This window comes from Sabethes cyaneus, chromosome 2 (genome assembly GCF_943734655.1).
Source record: "Sabethes cyaneus chromosome 2, idSabCyanKW18_F2, whole genome shotgun sequence".
Lineage (NCBI taxonomy): Eukaryota > Metazoa > Arthropoda > Insecta > Diptera > Culicidae > Sabethes > Sabethes cyaneus.
Genome location: NC_071354.1, coordinates 244,546,895 through 244,553,366, shown reverse-complemented (window position 1 = coordinate 244,553,366; position 6,472 = coordinate 244,546,895).

The following is a 6,472-nucleotide window of genomic DNA, read 5'->3' as shown; positions in this document are numbered from 1 at the left end:
ATACTTGACAACAATACAATTTTAACTATGTAAAATATTGCAAGCAAGTAACTGATGCAATGCAACAAATTTAATGCTCAAAACTTATTTTAGATCAAGACAATCGCAAATTCTTCCTCGTTACGTGAGAACTGAAACGTTAGATCACATACACGAATATTCCGTTAACCCTGTTTTCAAGCAGGACATCAGTTTTTTTTATTTTTTGTTAGATTATAGTTACTTTAATCAGGCTTCATTCTCGGTTTTTTGCTCAATAGATGCTCAATAGACTACAGCGCCTCAACTAAACAGAGAACTTTTCGAAACCTTCGAAAAAGTACTGTAAACCAGTTTTGGGTCATTCGTGACTTCTGCGGGGTTGACATTTGAACGCCGGGCCCTCGGCGTGAGAGGCGTGAATGCTAACCACTACGCCGGGACTATAACACTATCAGTTTAGAACAAATACTTGCATGCGAAATGAGACTCGAAATTAGGGTTGAAACTTTTCGTCTTATTTTCTAACACGTTTTACGTCTTTTCTGTTCCGTTTTTTCCCATTTCCAGTACTATTTTTTCACTATTTATTCCGTTTTTTATCCTTTTCTGTACCGTTTTCTTGGTTTTTGCTCACATTTTTCTTTCATTTTTCCTTGTTTTCCTTCTTGCAGTCCCGTGTTTCTTGTTTCATTGTTGCGGTTTTCTTCGTTTACTTACTTACTGGTTTATGTCCGCCGATCCGACGTAACGACGCTCTTTTTTTTTCGATTCCATTTGCGTCTTTTTCTAACTCTTTATCTCTTTTTCATTTTAATTTTGTTTTTGTCTGTTCCGTTCTGGGGCCATTTTTTCATCTCTTCTGTTACGTTTATTTTGGCTTTGGGTTTCCTTTTATATCTGAGGTTATCCGTTTTTTCCTCTTTCGTATATGTTTTTGTCTATTTCACTTTTCTTTGTCCATCCCATTATCCCGTTTTCCAATTTTCTCTCTTTCTCCCTCCTTTCCCTTTTGGTTCCTGTTTTCCGTTCCTCATTCCCTTTCTTATCTCGTTTTCCATCCCTTTTACTTTTGTTCTGCTTTTTCTCTGCCCGCTGTTTCTTCTTTCGCTGTTCTTTTCCCTTCGCATTTGTCCTGAGTCCTGATTTCTACTGTTTTTATCCCATTCCCTCTCTTTCAATGTCCAGTGTATCATCATTTTCTTCTCGGTTTCTTTTTGATTTTCTTCTTTTTCCTTATTTTTCTTGTCTTCCATTCTTTATCTTTATCTGTCCTGTCCTCTCGATTTTCGTGTCCGCGGTTTCCTCTTGCTCTATGCCTTTTCCCTTATTTTCGTATTCTGTATTTCGCGTTTTTCCTGGTTTCCAATTTTCTTCTGTTTCGTTTTTCCCTTTTTGAAGCCCGTTATTGCTTTTTTCCTTTCTTGATTTTTTTCGATCTCGTTTTTCTCTTATGTTCTGCGCTTCCCCCCTTTTTGTTTCGTTCTATTTTTCTTTTCCGTTTTATCCTGTTTTTCCTTCCGGTGTTCGGCCACTGAAGGGGGGGGGGGGCGAAAAAAAAACAAAGTGAATTTTCTAATCGAGCAAAAAAAACATGGATTTTAAGAATCTTTATTTAAGGTTTAAATGTGAAAACCGAATCTATTCTTGCTTATAATATATACGTTATTATTTTCTATGCAAAAATATACGAAAAAAGACAAATACAAAAGAAAATTTTTTTGGACGATTTTCGTAAATTCCATTGTTCGAATTTCCATTTCTGTTTCGTGCTAGAAGCGTTATTTCAACTCGGAGACTCATTTTTCGAGTTTTTCAGACTGTAGAGACCACAGACAATTGAGTTTATAAAAAGAAATTTGACTCATATCCTACAAATTATTTTTTTGCCCCCCGATTTTTCAAGCCAATTTGCAAGGGGGGGGGGTGACAAAAACTTTGAAATTGTTTTGCAGTAGCCTAAGTGATTGATAAAATTGTTACTCATAGGTAGCACTAATAATTTAATCAATCATTATGGGAGATAGAGTGTGTAGTGTAAAGACGCCAAATGTGTAAGTCTGAATTTAAATTGTAATATGTGTAATTTGTTAAATATATCGTTCTAGTGTCTGCAGATGATGAGTGAAAGCCAGTAAGTAGCTCGAAACGTACGGACAGACTGGCACTTGAAATTGAATTTATTTTTGCCGAAAACCGCCGATCACAAGAAGCAAACAATTTGAATTGCGGCGATCAACTCAATGGAACAATGCCCTGATTAGGAAACAAGCAAGGATGGTCCGATGACTTTGACTCAATTTTTATTCATTTGACAGTACCGTCTCAGTCGAGCAAAATTTGATAAAGTTATGTGTGGGACATTTGTAGATCTAGTTATTATCTACAATTTTACTGAATGAAGTTTTTCTGTATCTATTCTAAATACGGAGCTACAATGCTAGTACCTTATTAATAATTAAATGAACGTTCACTTAGTTACTAATAAGGTAAATTAGGTAAATAGCATTGTAGCACCGTGAATACAAAAGATACAGCAAAACTTTATTTAGCAAATTTGTGGAAAACAACTAGTTCTACAAATGTTCCATATATAACTTTGTCAAATTTTGCTCGTCTGAGACGGTACTGTCAAATGAATAAAAATTGAGTCCAGGTGATCGGACCATCCCTGGAAGCAAGATTAAATTTTTGGAAGAAAGATTAAATTTTCAATATGCAAAGCTATAGGAAATGTTGCACGTTCGACATGAAACGCTACTTACCTATATTAGGTTCCGTCAAACCTCTAAGAGGATCCACAACATGATGGTTGATATGAAATTCCGGTATAGTCTGTGAGGGTGGCTTTTGTACTGCAAAGAGAAGAAGAAAATGGAACTCGTTATCGAAAGAACTAATGATTTTAGATATAGAAATTGGCACGATCGGAATGTTGTCTTTTTTTTATTCGTGTATTTTAAAAACCTAAACCGATTACAGTTCGGTTCGATCGATTCGACAGCTTCAATTATCCTCCATTACCCTAGCTTTCGCTCTTTCGCCTTTCAGGCCTTGTTCCCATTCTGTTTGGGTCACTATCAATATCTTTGTTTCATTACTTTCTTCTACCGTCCCCTACTTACCCTAATTGTAAAAGGCTATCGTTATAGAAATGCCTGATTCATTAAAGCTTGAGACAAAAACACGAGGTTGGCCTAAACAATCGTCATCTCATAGGTGTGTGCGTGTAGAATGATGCTTCTGTTCTGATTTTGACATTGTTTGAATTGTTTTATCCAAAAATTATTAAAAACCTGGGCAAGCAAATTGTACAACACTACTACGTCCCAAGACAAATAACAACGATATCGCAAACATAACATTTTATTACACTCCAAACCGAGAAACAAAATCAAACACAACATATTCACTAAGTTAAAAGATTGCAACCCACCAGGAAAACAAAAGAACCTGGTCTACTTACTTAGTCTTCTTCGAAACAGGATGGGAAAGCAAACGCGTAGGTCCGACCGGAAGGAAGCTGGAGACGCAGATAACAGATCACAAGAATGACGAAAAAATCGCCGATCCAAGCATAATTTCACCTAGAAACGTCAACAAAACTTTGTATTACGGTTATTGAGTTCCAAACGTAATCATCATCTTGTAAGTTTGTTCTGCAACAACTGCTATGTGCATCTCGACTACACGCAATTGGATTGTTCAAACTAAAATAATTGGTGGGTCCCAAATTTTTGCATGCAGAAATATCTAGCATAGTGTAGTGGCAACGCTGAATATAGGTTAGTAATTATATCTCTTATTCGAACCAAAACCAATTTCTGAAAGTAAAATGTGCGCGCAGGAATGAGGACTATCCCCTACGTTCGGTCTTTACATCGATGTTTTCTATTAGAATCTAATCAGAATTGAAATTTTGTGCGGAAACGTAGCTGACAGAGAGCAACCTTCGCTCTTACATACAAACTTTACTAACCATTATGAATGAACATCTTTAATTTTTAACGAGCTATATTTTACGCCAATTTCCGTAGGAGATAAGCATAGCCGGAAAAACTGATTATTCCAAGCTATACCGGCTAATCACACGGCATAGACGAGGATGACTAGTAGCTCCAACCTGCGACTTTCACCGGAAATTGACGTGACTTATGGTCCGTTTCAATGGAATCTAGGCCAGGTTGATGTCCTGAAGGTAAACTGTGTTTGTAAAAATGCGGCTCATTTTGAAAACGTAGGTCAATGCATCAATCGAAATAGTGTAAACCATCGCATCAGAGATAGAATCACACTCGAAAGTCAAAGTATTGTAATTGTACATCTTTAATTTTTAACGAGCTATATTTTACGCCAATTTCCGTAGGAGATAAGCTTAGCCGGAGGAACTAATTATCCCGGATAATACCTGCTAAACATACGGCATCGCCTGGGATGACTAATGGCTCCAGCGTGCGGCTTTCACTGGAAATTGACGTAACTAATGGTCCGTTTTAATAGAACCTGGACCAGGTTGATGTGCTGAAGGTAAAATATGTTTGTAAAAATGCGGCTCATGTAGTCTCTTTTAGATCGATTGCATCGATCTGCTGTTAGAATTTTCTTTCCAAACTGAAGCTTCGTAAGTAAGCTTAGGTGACAACAAAATAACCCAATACCGAACCGAGACCAATATTGATGTTCTGATAGTATAATGTGTGCGCAAAAATCGAGGACCATCCATTACGTTCTATCGCTGGCATCGATGTTTTATTCGAATCTACTCATAATTGAAATTTTGTGCGAAAACGTAGCTGATAGAGAGCAAGCTTCACACTCATATTCGAAGTCTACTAACCATTATTAATGTACATCTTTTTGAACGAATTATACTTTACGCCAATTTCCGTAGGAAGATAATCATAGCCGGAGAAACTCGCTATCCCGGATGCTACCTGATAAACATACGGCACCGACCGGGATGACTAGTGGCTCCAGCGTGCGACTTTCACTGGAAATTGACGTAGCTAATGGTGTGTTTTAACAGAACCTAGACCAGGTTGATGTCCTGAAGGTAAAATATATTATAAAAGTGCGTGATAATTTTTCTCTTTTCGATCGATTATCATTGGTGTACATATGCTGTTAGAATTTTTTTCAGACTGCTGTCTTGTAACTAACCATAGGTGGCGGATGGTAGCATTAGTATACCTTCAACAACAATTAAGTTGATAGAACAAATGCTTGGTAAACGATTGATTTTTTGTTGTTACGGCAAGCAATCATTTGGAAGCAAAGTGTTTGTGGATGTCCACAAGGCCGTGTTCTCTCGCTTCTATTATGGAACCTTACGGTGGATGACCCACTGAGGAAACCAATGGTTTAAGAGGCTATCCGTGTTATGATTTTGCGGATGACGACTATCTCACCCTGATAGTTGGACCTAATACAGCAGACACTACGTGTTGTGTTGTGGTGGCGAGAATCTGGTCTTTCGGTAAATCTGAGCAAAATATCTATCGTTTTATTTTCAAAGTTAAAAAACAGAGTGCGAGCACCATGCTTTTATAATTCGGATGCTGTTGTTGTGGACGAGGTGAAGTACGTGGGGTTGATTCTAAACAGCAAGTTTTACTGGTTGTTGTTATAATGTATCCAAATTGAATTCTGTGCAAAAATGTAGGTGACGGAATGCAACCTTCACACTCAAAACTCACTAACTATTGTGGATGTAGCTTTAATTTTTGACGAGTTGTAGTTTACGTCAATTTCCGTGGACAGAAAATCATACGTCAGAGTAACTCGTGATTAGTGGGAAGGCCAGGTGAACTGGCATTGCCACGGATCGCGAGTTGCTCTAGCGTACGATTTTCGCCGGAAATTGCCGTGCCTTACGGTCCGTTTTACCAGAGCCTAGACCAATGTGATGTCTTGAAAGTAAAATGTGTTTGGGCAAAAGCGGATCATTTCGAAAACGTAGAGTACAAATCAATACATAGATCGAAATTATTAATGTAAACTATCGCAGTAAGACAGGAATCACACTCAAAGCCCACCAACTATTGTGGTTTGTACTTTTAATTTTTACCGAGCTATATTTTACGACCAATTTGCGTGCACAAAGCATCATACACCGGAACTACTAATTATCCAGGACACTACCTGCTGATCATACGGCAACGTCGAGGATAACTAGTAGCCCCAACATGCGGCTTTCGACGAAAATTGACGTAACTTGTGGTCCGTTTTAATGGAACCTACACCAGGTTGATGTCCTGAAGGTAAAATGTTTTATAAAGGTGGGTGGTAATCACGCTATACGCTTACACAGAATCGAGACCAACGTCCTGAAAGTAAAATGTAAACGTGGACTATCCCTTACGTTCGGTCGCTTGCATCGATGTTTTCTATTAGAATCTACTCAAAATTGAATTTTTGTGCGAAAACTAGCAATTTTCACACTCACATTCAAAGTCTACTAACCATTGTGAATGTACATCTTTAATTTTTACCG